This window comes from Hakea prostrata, chromosome 10, assembly GCF_041222555.1.
Source record: "Hakea prostrata isolate BN-2017 chromosome 10, UWA_Hpros_2, whole genome shotgun sequence".
Lineage (NCBI taxonomy): Eukaryota > Viridiplantae > Streptophyta > Magnoliopsida > Proteales > Proteaceae > Hakea > Hakea prostrata.
This window is the reverse complement of record NC_142609.1, coordinates 48920109-48934196: the sequence shown is the minus strand read 5'-3', so window position 1 is coordinate 48934196 and position 14088 is coordinate 48920109. Positions and strand designations below refer to the sequence as shown.

The 14088-nt window shown below is 39.0% G+C and overlaps 1 long non-coding RNA gene across 1 annotated transcript; it reads right to left on the bottom strand.

The window, feature by feature from the left end:
- Positions 1–6396: 6396 nt before the first annotated feature.
- Positions 6397–7316, bottom strand: LOC149003682 (uncharacterized). Its single transcript, XR_016170108.1, has 3 exons — positions 7087–7316; positions 6686–6763; positions 6397–6583 (listed from the first exon to the last, which is right to left on the bottom strand). It is a non-coding gene; the product is annotated as an uncharacterized LOC149003682 (long non-coding RNA).
- Positions 7317–14088: the final 6772 nt, after the last annotated feature.

Here is a 14088-nt window from a genome sequence, read left to right as displayed (position 1 = left end):
TTACAAATAGGGCAATTTATTGTGTGTTGTGTAATACTATTTATAGTTGCTAGGCATGGTTACTGATTTGTATTGTAGAAATGGATGTATTTTATTAAATTAATAACTCTTTTGTTGTCAGATATACTAAAGCATTTTGTTTTTATCTTAATTATGTGGTAATCTTTTTGTCATATATTATGAAATTATGGTGTGGATTTTTGTGGTAGCATTGCATCATAACTGCATATATACATGTACTTTGTCACTCAATTATATTTGTACCAGATGGAGCCTGTAAATGCATCACAATCACGAGACAAAGACATAGCATCATGGCCAACAAACATATCCCTCACACTCTTGGAGGAGTTCTTACAAATCCATAGAAGTGGTAGAGGTGGAGACAACGGACTGAAGAAAGAACATTGGATGGAGATAAGTAGAAAGATACATCAAATGTATGGCAAACATTATGATTGTGATCAATGCCGTAATCATTTTCGTATCTGGAAAACTAGGCTCCGTGCACTTTCAGATTTACAGAAGCAAAGTGGTCTTGGTTGGAACAATAATGAAATGAGATTTGATGCAGGCCCTCACTTTTGGACTGATGTCAAGGTAACAGTTTATATTCATATACTATCATTTGTCAATTCACAATACTATATGGTAGCTTCTAAGCTGTAATTTTTTATTTAAAATTGTAGAAAAAGGAGCAGAAGTATTGGAAAGAGCATTCTGTGCATCAAATTCACCTAGATGTTGCTGCAGCCTTAGGCAATGAGATTGCAACCGGTCATGAGTCTCACAATCGCTGCAGATCTTATGTATGACTCACCAATCGAACCACATGACCAAGACACCCCATTGCATGGGACTGGGATAGACAATTTGGGTTTAGACCTTGATGCCAATGCAGCTGAAATACCATGCAACCAAGGAGGACAAGAGGCGGGTGCCAGTCGATCTCGAGGTAGACCACGGGCTGATGATGTCTCTGGACAGCCTAAGAAGAAGAAGAAAGGAGCTGATAAAGTTGTGAGTCCGTTGAAAGAGATATCAGGTGCTTTGAGAGAGTTGGCCAAGAGTGTGGTAAAGGAAAGAGAGGAAAGAGAGGGAAAAAAAGATAAAGAAGAACTTGTTTGTGATGCAATTAATGAAATTCCAGATCTTGACATTGAGACCCGCCTGCTTGCAAAAGATATATTTGCAAAAAATAGCCAGCTGGGAAATGCACTACTGAGTGAGAAAGAGGAGGATAGAGCAACTGTTATCAAGTTTTACTTGGATAGATATAGTTGATGAGGTTAAGATAAGTGTTTACTATTTTTCATGCATTTGTCAGTACATTCAGTTGAATCATTTTCTGTTATTTGTGATATTCGTTTAAGAACTGGAGTACTCAGAATCATTCTACATTATTGTGCAGGTGATCTCAACAGCACCACAAAAGATGAGCTCTGCAGAGACATATACTGTTTTGGGGAGGTCTTACTGGAAATTATAACCAATGGCAAGCTAACAAATGGTGGAGTGAGCATTCACAGCACACCAAGAGACAGAAATTTAAAAGAGATCTATGATAAAAATGAAGTTGGTGCCACTGTTGAACTGAAAGGAGAGACAGAACTTGTCCTTGAGGTTGCTTTGCTTTGTACTAGGAGCAGACCATCCATGGAAGATGCCTTAAAACTTCTATATGGGTTAAGACCTCACAGCAAAAATTGTTGATTTGGAACCACAAGGATTACAAATCCTGTTTAGATATGTCCACGTCGAATGCTATCAGAAAGTGTTTTGTATGTAACCAGCTAGTAGGAGTGACTATGTTTGCACCTATTGATAATTTTATTTTCTCGTGTGTTATGTCATATAAAGTTCCTTGTGTATTCTTAAAAACACTCCAACAGGTTGACAATGGTAAATTTGTTAGACACATCTTTTTACATACACTGAAAGTCGTTTTCATTTCATGTATTGCCTGTTTTTGAATGGATAACATGAGCTGCTTTTGGGCTGCTTTTTGTAACATGATCTAGTTTAATCATTTGATCAATTGACCATGTTTTCCTGAACAGGTGAGGGATTTTGAGTTATAAATTTCTAAATTTCTGGTAAGTGAAATCTGTGTGAGGGGACCTTTGAGCCTTTAAATATAGGAACTGCCCCATTTGACCAAAGTTGCTTACATATCTAGTGAGCAACAATTTTTTTGGGAAGTTGCTTCAAAACCTATTTTAGTTGAGTTGCTGTATTTTTCAAAATCTGGATTAGCATCACCCTGCTTATTTAGAAAATTATGAAATGGGAAGGGTACATTTTTTTCAGATTAGCAGAGGCACAGCATTCTTGTACATTTTTTCTCTCCATTCCTATTTTTTCAGGTACATCAGAACACTCAATTTAGGCACATCTGGGAGCCTGGGATTTCACCAACATTCTTTTGGTTATATTCATTTCTATGTAAGAGGTTGGTACGGTGGATGTCATGGACAAACCACAAGATTGGTGATGATCTTTTGAAGGTTCAAGGTTCTATTATGGTGACTGGTCCAGTTGAAGTACAACATGGGATTCAAAGAGCTACTGTCATGCAAACTTGAATTGTACAGAAAAAATACTATTGATCAACCATACATGTTTATTAGCTCTCAGTGTTGTACCCACATTTCAGAATTGATTGTAAGCTTTTTATATTAAATGTCTTAGCGTGAGCCAAAATGTTAAAATGTCTACCTGTAATTGAAGGTGACAAAGGACTTAAGTTAGATGGCTATACATATGTGGCATGGAAATTAATTTTTTTTTAATACATGACAAGAAAAATCACATACATTTCTTGGATACTTTTTGGGGAGGCTGATGCAAAATGCCTATTTATTTTTGTACAAGATTTTCTAGTTTTTTTTAGACCCAGTACGTCAAGTTGTTGTTGGTCGTTTGTTTAAAAGGTTGAATCCACTCCCAGAATCAGGGTAACCAAACAGTTTTTCAGATAGATTCAATTTCAGAATCAGGGTTACCAAACAGTTTTTCAGACAGATTCACTTTCAGAATCAGGGTAACCAAATGATTTTTCAGACAGATTCAGTTGTCAGAATCAGGACAACCAAACAGTTTTTTTATAACAAATATGATTCTATAGAACCTAATTCCACAGAATCATGATTCTATAGAAACATGACTCTGAATCGGATTCCATAGAATCGCGGAACCAAACACGGCCTAAGGCTTTCTTCCATATCTTCTGCTCCAATGACTTCTACAGCAACCCCATCTTTCCAAATTCCAACATCATCTCATTCTAAAACTCACATCTGATAATTTTCTTCTTTGGAAAACGCAATTATTTCCCATTCTTTGTAGTCAAGAACTTCTTGGACTTATTCAAGGTACAAATGTTTGGAGCCACCGATCCAACACCCAATCCTGCTCATGCTGAATGGAGTCGCAAAGATCAACTTGTCATGGGTTTGATCATATCTAGCCTCTCTCTAGAAATTCTCACTTATGTAGTGGGTTTAGATTCTACTGCTGCAGTATGGGATGCTCTCCAGACAGCCTTCGGCACTCTCTCTCATACAAGTGTTCTACAGTTGCATATGCAACTTCAAAATACATCGAAGGCAGAAAAAACAATTTCAGAATATCTTCGTGAAGTCAAAATTATTTCAGATCAACTTATGGCAGCAAACCAATTGGAGATGCTGAACTCAAAATGCTGTTATTTTCCGCAATCTAGGAGAAGATTATAAAGATATTGCTGCTGCATTAGCTTCCCATCTCTTCATCGTGCCTTAATCAATCATGAACTTAGGTTAAAGAGTGTTCAGACTCCATTCCAAGAAAACCTTGTTCAGTCTCCACATCAACCACAGCACATGCAAAAAGCCTCTTATCTCTCAAACTCCAATACCAACACAACAGAATGCTGCCCCATCCTTCCACATTCCTCTTTCTTCCTCCAACGCTACCACCTACCCCTACATAGCAAAGACAGGAAACAGAAAGATGGAAATCCATCTCTTTTTTGCCTTTCTGCAATTTCTCAGCATGCCAGTCGAATGCTCACTTTCTGAACACTTGGTCATAGGTTCAGTCTTTGAAACAGGGTTAAAGTACACCCTCCAGAAGTTTTTGCTCGATCCATGTTCCCAAATGCACCAAGCTCTTCTGGAAGATCTGGGTGGGGAGGTGCTGGAACAGAAATGTTCTCAATGGCAAGCTTCTCTGCCTCTTTGCATGATAAACCAGCACTAGACATGGGTGTCACAGGTGGGCTACATCCTACATATCCTTCAGCTTCAAGTCGATTATGTCTTGCTCCCTCTGGAGTGTATGCATCCATGCAGCTTCCTATTACAGAGCATGTAGTAGTAGTGGGGATAGAATGCCTATGAGAAAGAGGACTACAAAATCATCACCAATTGACATGCACTTGGCATTTCCTGTGCTAATATCATCACCAATTTTCTCTTCTTGTCATCTATTCCATCCACATCACCTGCAGTGGCTTTACATGATTTGTCAGCCAAATCAGTTTTTGATTTTGTGACAAACCTACTCTCCCTCATTACTTTCACAGGACAAGAAGGCCGAACTCCACCAGGAAGCACAAAAAGAGGAATCATCATTGTGCCTAATACGGAATACTTGAATCTCCATTCCTGGTTTCCATAACAGAGTGCTTGAATTCTTCTACAGCAGCCCATATATCAAATTTTCAGCCTTGAACTTCACTTACAGAAATACCCTTTTTTTCCGTTGAAGGCCGATGAAGTAACAACAATGGTATGGCCTGGATCTGTCCAAAAAATCATTTGGGTGAAGGTGGCATTGAAGCATACCAAATGTGTCTCTCTCAATCTGAATGAAGATAAACAGAACAAATCAGAACAGAAATATGAAAATAGGACAGAAGAATGAAAAAGCAGTCGATGGCTTATGGCTCCTTGATTTTCATTGACTTGTTTCTCGGTTCTTTGGCTTGACCAACTTTCAATAAAAGATTGGCCCTTTGAAATGAATAATTACATCTTGGGGTTTTCTTTTTCTATTCATTATGGTCTAGTTGACATCTATTTTCCATTTAAACATCTGTTAGGTACAGTGAGTAACCCATTGGATTTTGTCAGAAGAGGAATGGAATAGCACCACTAAACTAACAAGTAACAAAGGCTGTTGGCCGGCGTATTCATGAAAATGGCCTGAAAGGGTCGGTTGTTTTTGTTACTTCTTACCTGGGGGTACTGCACTGCTGATGTTGCCTCAAAGGCTGGTCTGATTTCCATGACCAAGGTAAGTTAGTTAATACTATTTCATCCTACAAATTATAGTTAGTGTTGGATTGAAAGAAGGAAATGATACTATTTATTTGGTTTTTTTTTTTTTTGGGAACAGATCATGGCTATAGAGTTGGGGACACTCAAAATGAAAGTGAATGCAATAGCTTCAGGGTTATTCAAGTCAGAAATCACAGAAGAGCTTTTGCAAAAAGATTGGCTTAACAATGTGGCTTTAAGGACGGTAGCTCTAAGAAAATTCGGTACATGATCCAGCACTGACTTCACTTATCAGATATCTGATCCGTGACTCTTCCAGCTATGCCTCAGGCAATGTGTTCATTGTTGACTCAGGGAACACTCTTCCTGTTTTTCCCATTTTCTCTTCCCTTTAGCTTTGGTATTCCTGTCTCCCCCTCTTCTTTCTTTCTCTCTCTTAAATTATTAAAAAAAAAAAATTTAAAATAAAAAATTTCATTGACTTGTTTTTTGGTTCTTTTGGCTTGTAGAACGTGGAATTGAAGGTAAAACGGATAAGATGACTAAAAATTGGTGAACACATCGATGCCATTAATTTTCAAAACTGGAATTTCATTATCAATTACCATGCAATGTATGGGAAGATGCTTAGCTGACTCTTAAATTCAAGGTTTGAGATTCTTACGGTACAAATTGGAAGAAGGTTAAGCCATTTGTATTTGAATGCATCCATTAACTTTCTGTTAAGGATTTGGTTTCTTCTTTCTTATGGTTGATGGCGTGTTAATGGAAATTGCCTTTCTTGTCCGTCTTCTAAGTCTTTAGACCAGATTAACATGGTATGTGATTAGTAGCTGAAGCCATTTCTGTCTATAAAGGCTCTCAAATCTGACCAAGATTTCAACCAGATCCCTGCAGTTGTATCAACCAAAAAAAAGAACTTGGGAATTCAGCAGCATTCACTTTCACTGATAATGTCTTCACAAGCTTTTGGCCATAGCATTTGCCTTAGAACCTAAGTTCAACCTGGAAATAAATGGGTTAACCAACGTGGAAAAACATAAGCGCATAAAAAGAGCATTAACCATCAAATAAAAAATCATTACAATCAGATAACTTGAAAAATAAATTTCCTGCTTCCCCTGAACCCATATTGATTCCTTCAGGACATGTTTTATTTTATAAGCAGAAACCATTGATTCAATAACAAACTCACAAAAGCAAAAACACACCCCCAGCCTATATGAACCAAATGCAAATATTTTGGCATTCGCTTCCAGGAGCAGCTGCTCATTGAAACCCTTAGCTCGGCTAACTGCTTTTACCCATTTCTTAACAATCTGTTCAAGTTTTCAACAATCAAGCAATGTCAATAGCATTGGAATCAGAAAGACATAAAGACCACATTACCAAAAATTGACACATGAATCAATGAAACCCACCTGGTCCAAACGCCCAAGCACTTCTTCCCTAGATACAGCCTCTTCCTGACTTTCGTACAAGCCAACATCCACGAGGCACTGAACATAGAAAGTACATGGCTTCCATAAAAAACCAACATTTTCCAAGGAGAATTATAAGAGCAGAAACACGAAAATGAACACAAAGGTTAATCACACAGCTGCTGAGTTCTGATGTTTCAAATAAATCGGATAATAATTCATTCGGTTCGAGCCGAGGCTGACACTACAACTCAAACAGAGAAATGGAACAAACAAGCACATTGCAAGCTCTTTTTTACTTTTCTTTAACATACGCTATGAAGTGATGATCATAGAAAGTAGTACAACGAATTTTTCATCTCTCCCAGAAAAATAAAAAAGTAAAAAAACTAAACCCTAACCAGATATGGACAATTGCAGCTACTACAATGGAGACGAGATCTTGAATCTCGAAATCGTCACCCAAGCAGGCAAGACGCAAATTTCTCCTGTAAACTTGCAGAGTAGTTCTACGGCCATCGGATTATGAGAGTCTTCCCTATCAAAGAAATCTCTACGCTTAAACTCAAACACTTCAAAGAACAAAACACAGAGAAAATCGAACCTTTTCAGATTGAAGTCAAACTTACCCAGCGATACGCTACAGCTACCAAGGTTCTGACTTTGCTAACGGTTGCAATTATAAATGCCGAGCTCGAGTTCATCATGGGCCGTTTACCAAGAAAGAAAAAACTTCATGGGCCTCCTTACCCAGGCCTACTCCATCGTTGGGCCTGAGTGTGTAATTGGAGGCCCTTCATAATGACCCAGAGTCTCTAATGCCTAGCCATATCCCATTAGTATCAGCTGACCTTATTGGGACATTTAGATGAATCACCTTCTACCCTCAACCTGCCGGTCCGCGTCTAAGTATTGATAAAATAATTTAGAGGTTGAGACCCTAATGGGTCCCAGATAGTTCTATTCCTACTGTGTGGTGGAGAAGCGTCAAGAGAGCAGCAGTATGTGCTCTCTCGACCAGGAGGTGTTTCAAACTCCAAACCCCCCCCTTTGCAATGAACATCTGAATGCCTCTAACTTAACGATGAAGATTTAGGTGTAGGAGTCAATGATGAACTCAAAATGTTTTTTGATAAATGTTGATATGTATACCTTTGTCTGTATGTTATTTCTAGAGTAAGCTTTTCGAGGTGACTTAGCAAGTTAAGGCTCTAGGTTCTAGTAAATTTTTCACTAACCAACAAGTTCTTTTCTTTAAATATCTTGATCATAATTCACAATGTTTGGTTTAGAGGAGAAATATTCTTAGATGATTTAGATAAGAAAGTAAGTTTTATAAATGGTTCCTTTCTATACACGAAAGCTATAGCATTTTTTACGAAGACTATGGCACACAAAGTCAATTATCTAATTATGATGAATGTTTAGTTCTTAATAGTAGAATTATTAGTATTTGAAGACAGCTGAGAGTGCAAGACAAAGGCCATTACATCTCACCAACACTACCTCTAGATAAAATTCATGTATCAAGAGAAATCATACTTGACCTATGAAATTCGAATATGATTCTGATTCTTAGCATCTCGAAGTAAAATAAAATTTTAGTCTTAGTAAGTTGAACTTGGGGTTAGTTGGGAGAATATTGGATGATTTTGAGTAGAGCTAGAGAATCTTGCTTATTTCGATCTAATTTCTTAAACTTAGTTCAACAATGGTACATTAAGAAAGATGTAAACTTCTTTTGAGTTAAACTCGAAAACAAACTTCTTTTTTGTTAAAGAAATGGTTGGTGGTGAGCATTACCGAAAAGAATATACCCGTGAACTTCTAAAATCACACTAAAGTTTTGAAAGTGCTTCTTCATCCACTCACATCTTGCCAACCCATGTTTGGAATGTTTATAATGCTTATACACTTCATAACTATAATTTACTAACCGATAAATATTCCCACAAAGAAGTGATGGCTACTTGAGAGGCTATTTGGAATTGTTCTTCGCTAGAGGGATGGAAAAAAGGCTATTGGTGACAATTTTTTGGAAAGAATGGTAGGAATATAGCCTACTAGACTATTCAAATTGAAATCCTACAAATGTATAAAGCAGGTCTTTAGAGGATCTATCATGAGATATGGAGGTTCTGGTCTTGGAGAGTTGGAGGACCATTAGGGATGCTTTCCATACAAGATAATGACCCACACTTGCAACTTGGTGGTTGTACAATTGTACTATCACATAAGGTATAATGGGCCTGGGCTTTGGCTTTTCAGCCCATTTCAGTCTTAATTCTTTCTATAAAAGATTTTGTAAGAGTTAAGATTGCTACTACTGTCATCTAAGTTCTTCTTAGCAAAGAGGTCGAGTTCAATTCTCCCTACCAAGCATACGTAATAGCCCCCATGTCAAACATATAGAGAAATCGCCAATTTCCTCACTCGCTCGCTAATGAAAGCCCTTAAAGAAGCCTTAAGAATAGTCTAATTGTAGAGTAGATGTTGCTTTAAAAAAAAAAATTTTTTTTTATTTTTTTTTTTTTTTAATAACTTTTTTCATTTTTTTTTTTTTTTTTTTTTTTTTTTTTTTTTTTTTTTTTTTTTTCTTTTTTTTTTGCCCCTCCCTTTTGAGGAAATCTGTTGTAATATTAGTCCCACATCGACTGATGTGGGAATATGTGGAGAGGAAGAGGCTATAAAAGAATGCCTCTTCCTTCTTCTTTAATCATCCCAAATATCTTCTCTCTTTGATATTTCTTTATTTATAGTGGAGTTTTCTCTCTTGCCCATATATTATTGTGTCTTTCTTTTCTCTTAGTTGTTATTATTGTGTTCTTCTTTTCTCTTATTTGCTGATTGTTCTATTCGGTGGGTTCTTCATAACCCGACAGTGGTATCAGAGCGAGGTTTTTCTAAAGTATGCTCTGTGGTTGCAGCATAGTCTGAGCTTCCACATCAGAAAAGGAAAATTCCTTGGGGGTTTGTTTGTTTGGTTTAGGGTGTGAGTATCTACTTATAGTATGCTCTGTGATTGCCACTTAGGTGGATCCTTCACATCAGAAAAGTAAGTAAGATATTGTTTTTCATCCTACGGAGGTGCTGCAGAAGTCGCAATTTCACGTGGTTTCTTTTCGGGTACCCTAGAAAGGTGTATTGGGTGATTAAGTGCATGTCTAGGAAAATTTTGTCTAAGGAGTCTGGTTTTTAAGCGGACCGCTTGTGTCCCTCCGGTCTTTCCCGGAAATTTTCTGGTGCATTTTGGTTCAACCTTATACCAGGTGGAGATAACCTGAGAAGACAAGTTTCACGTGAAATAGTGGGAGTTATTCTGCAACCAACAACAGTTCGTGATAGAAGCAATGGCAGCAAAAATCGACATCGGCAAGTTTGATGGCACGAAATTCTCATTATGGAAAATGAAGATGAAGGCATTATTGATAAAAGATAACTGCCTGGAAGCCATCAGTGTTCGGCCGGCGGAGTTCACAGACAACGAAAAGTGGAACAGAATAGATGCGATTGCTCTTTCTGATTTGCATCTAGCATTATCAGATGATATTTTAGCGGGCATAGAAGAGAAAAACCGCAAAGGAGGTTTGGGATCACCTCATCAAATTGTATGAAGCCAAATCACTTCACAACAAAATCTTCTTGAAGAGAAAGTTGTATACCTTACGGATGTCAGAATCTACATCAGTTACAGAGCATTTACATACTCTGATTTCGTTATGTTCTCAACTTTCAATGTTGGGACATAATGTTTCACCATAGGAACGTGCTGAAATTCTACTCCAAAGTCTTCCAGATTCATATGACCCAATCATTATCAATTTAACCAGTAATATCCTCTCTGATTATTTGGTATTTGATGATGTCGCTGCTACAATTCTTGAAGAAGAAAGTAGACGAAAAGGCGGGGAAGATAGACAAGCAAGCTCACAACAAGCGAAGCTTTGTCTATGACTCGAGGAAGGTCAACGAACGTGATTCCGGTGGGAGTCACAATCAAGGGAGGTCAAAATCCAGGGGTAAGAAGAATTTCAAGTGCTACAATTGTGGCAAAAGGGGACACTTAAAAAATGAGTGTCGATTCAAAAAGGGTGTAGATAAGGCGAGAGACATCTCAAGGGTGCATTGTTTGAAGGAGATATTCTTTACGGCGAATCAGCAATGGCGACCAAGGATAGATTGGAATATAGTGATGCTTGGATCTTGGATTCGGGAGCAACATGGCACATGACCTCTCGCAGAGATTGGTTTCAAACTTATGAACCTATCTCTACGAGTGCTGTGTACATGGGAAATGATCATGCCTTGGAGATTGTTGGAGTTGGCACCATCAAGTTGAAGATGTACGATGGTATGGTACGCACTATTCAAAATGTGCGGCATGTGAAGGGCTTAAAGAAGAATCTATTGTCTTTGGGACAATTAGATGAAATTGGGTGCAAGACACGCATCCAAAATGGAATGATGAGGATCGTCAAAGGAGCGCTAGTTGTAATGAAAGCTGAAAGGGGTGCTTGGCAAATTTGTACGAAGTAATGGGAGAAATATGTCGGAGGCGAAGCATCGGTTGCATCAACCGGTGCTGAGAAGAGATGACAAAAGTGTGGCATCGAAAATTGGCCCACATGTCGAGCAAGGGTTGAAGGTTCTCGCGAACAGAAATTACTCCCGGGTCTCACAAAGGTTTCATTACCCTTTTGTGAGCAACGTGTTACAAGCAAGCGACATAGATTGAAGTTCAATGCATCGATTCCAGGAGTAAAAGTGCTCTGGAATTAGTTCACTCTGATGTATGGCAAGCACCGGTTACATCTCTGGGAGGAGCAAGGTACTATGTATCTTTCATTGATGATTATTCCAGAAGATGTTGGGTGTTTCCTATCAAGAAGAAGTCGGATGTGTTTTCGTTTTCAAAACATTCAAAGCGCAAGTTGAACGAGAAAGCGAGAAGAAAATCAAGTGCCTCGGAGACGGAGACAATGGCGGTGAATATACGGGGGATGACTTCTTTGAGTTTTGTAATCAAGAAGGCATCAAGAGACAACTCACGGTGGCTTACACTCCTCAACGAGAATGGAGTAGCGGAGCGGTTGAATAGAACTCTACTCGAAAGAACGAGAGCAATGTTGAGAACTGCAAGTATGGCTAAGTCCTTTTGGCGCGAAGCCGTAAACACTTGCTGCTATGTGATTAATCGATCACCAACAAGATCGATTGATTTGAAGACACCGATGGAGATGTGGACTGGCAAGCCGTTGATTATTCATGCCTGCACACATTTGGGAGTCCTGTGTACGTGATGTATCATCCCCAAGAAATTTCGAAGTTGGATCCAAAATCCGGAAAATGCAGATTCTTGGGAAATGCTTGATGGAGTCAAGGGGTATCGATTGTGGGATCCCACGCCCACAAAGTCGTCATCGAGCGAGAGATGTCACTTTTGCGAGAAGATAAGCTGCAAATGGAAGATGTGAGTAGCATTTCAATAGAAATTCCGGAGAGTACAACAGTTCAGGAGGAAGAGAAGTCCAATCCAGAAAAATTCTTACGGAGCGAGAATCGAAAAATGAGGAACAAGTACCGGTTGAGTCTACAAGCTGTAGAAGTTCGACGGTCACCTCGTGAAAGACATACACCAACTTTGCGATCTGATTATATTATGGAGAGCAACATTGCATCTTGTCTTCTAACGAGAAGATGGTGAGCCATCAACATTCGAGAGAAGCGATTGATAGCTCGAAGCGTCACTTTGGATGGCGGCTATGCGGGAAGAACTAGAAGCTCTTCATAAGAATAAGACGTGGGAGCTTGTACCTTTACCGCACGGAAGGAAGCCCATTGGTAACAAATGGGTTTACAAGATCAAACGAAACAGTGATGATCAAGTAGAGCGGTATCGTGCAAGAATGGTGATCAAAGGATATGCTCGAGAAAGAAGGTATCGATTTCACGTAAATATTTTCTCCGGTGGTTCGACTTACTACTGTCCGGATAGTTCTAGCACTTTGTGCTACGTTTGATCTACATCTTGAGCGGTTAGATGTAAAAGCTGCATTTCTTCATGGAGATCTTGAAGAAGAAATCTATATGCTCCAACCCGAAGGTTTTGAAGAACCGAGAAAAGGGAACTTGGTTTGCGAGTTGAACAAATCTCTATACGGCTTAAAACAGGCGCCAAGATGTTGGTATAAGAGATTTGATTCCTTCATATTGAGCCTTGGATACAACGGACTTGCTTGAGACCCTTGTGCGTATTACAAGAGGTTTGGTGATGATGATTTCATCATTTCTTGTTGTATGTCGATGATATGTTGGTGTCGAGGCCCCAACAAAGATCGGATCGTAGAATTAAAGGCTCGATTGGCTAGGGAATTTGAAATGAAGGATCTCGGGACCCGCAAACAAGATTCTAGGGATGCAAATTCACCGAGACAGAAATAATAGGAAGATTTGGCTATCTCGGAAGAGTTACTTAAGGAAAGTCTTGCGCCGCTTCAATATGCAAGGCTGTAAGCCAATTTCTACTCCTCTTCCTGTTAATTTCAAGTTATCCTCAAGTATGTGTCCTAGCAATGAAGCGAGAGAGGATGGAGATGTCTCGAGTACCGTATGCATCAGCGGTGGGAAGTCCGATGTTCGCTATGATATGTACAAGACCGGACATTGCACATGCGGTGGGAGTGATTAGTTGGCATATGGCGAATCCAGGGACAAGAGCATTGGATTATAGTGAAGAGGATCCTAAGATACATTAAAGGAACCTTGGATCTTGCTCTATGTTATGGAGGATCTGAATTTCTTGTCGGAGGATATGTTGATTACGATTTTGCGGGGGATCTTGATAAAAGGAAATCCACTACTGGCTATGTGTTTACAATTGCAGGGAGGAGTTGTGAGCTGGGTATCTAAACTACGAGACGGTTGTAGCACTGTCTACAACGAGGCTGAGTATATGGCAGCTACACAAGCTTGTAAAGAAGCAATCTGGATAAGAAGATTCATGGAAGAACTTGGGCACAAATACGAGAAGATTCTCTTGTATTGTGACTGTCAGAGTGCCTTGCACATTGCAAGGAATCCAGCTTTTCATTCCAGGACAAAACACATAGAAATACAATATCATTTTGTTCGTGAAGTGGTGGAAGACGGAAGGGTGGATATGCAGAAAATCCACACGAAAGAGAACCTAGCAGATGCATTGACAAAAGCAATCAATACTGACAAGTTCATTTGGTGCAAATCCTTGTATGGCTTGATAGAGACATAGACAGCATGGTGGTGGCAAGATAGAGACTGGTGTGGAGATTGATTGGTTCTCAATCTAATCTCCAAGTGGGAGATTGTTGTAATATTAGTCCCACATCGACTGATGTGGGAATATGTGGAGAGGAAGAGGCTATAAA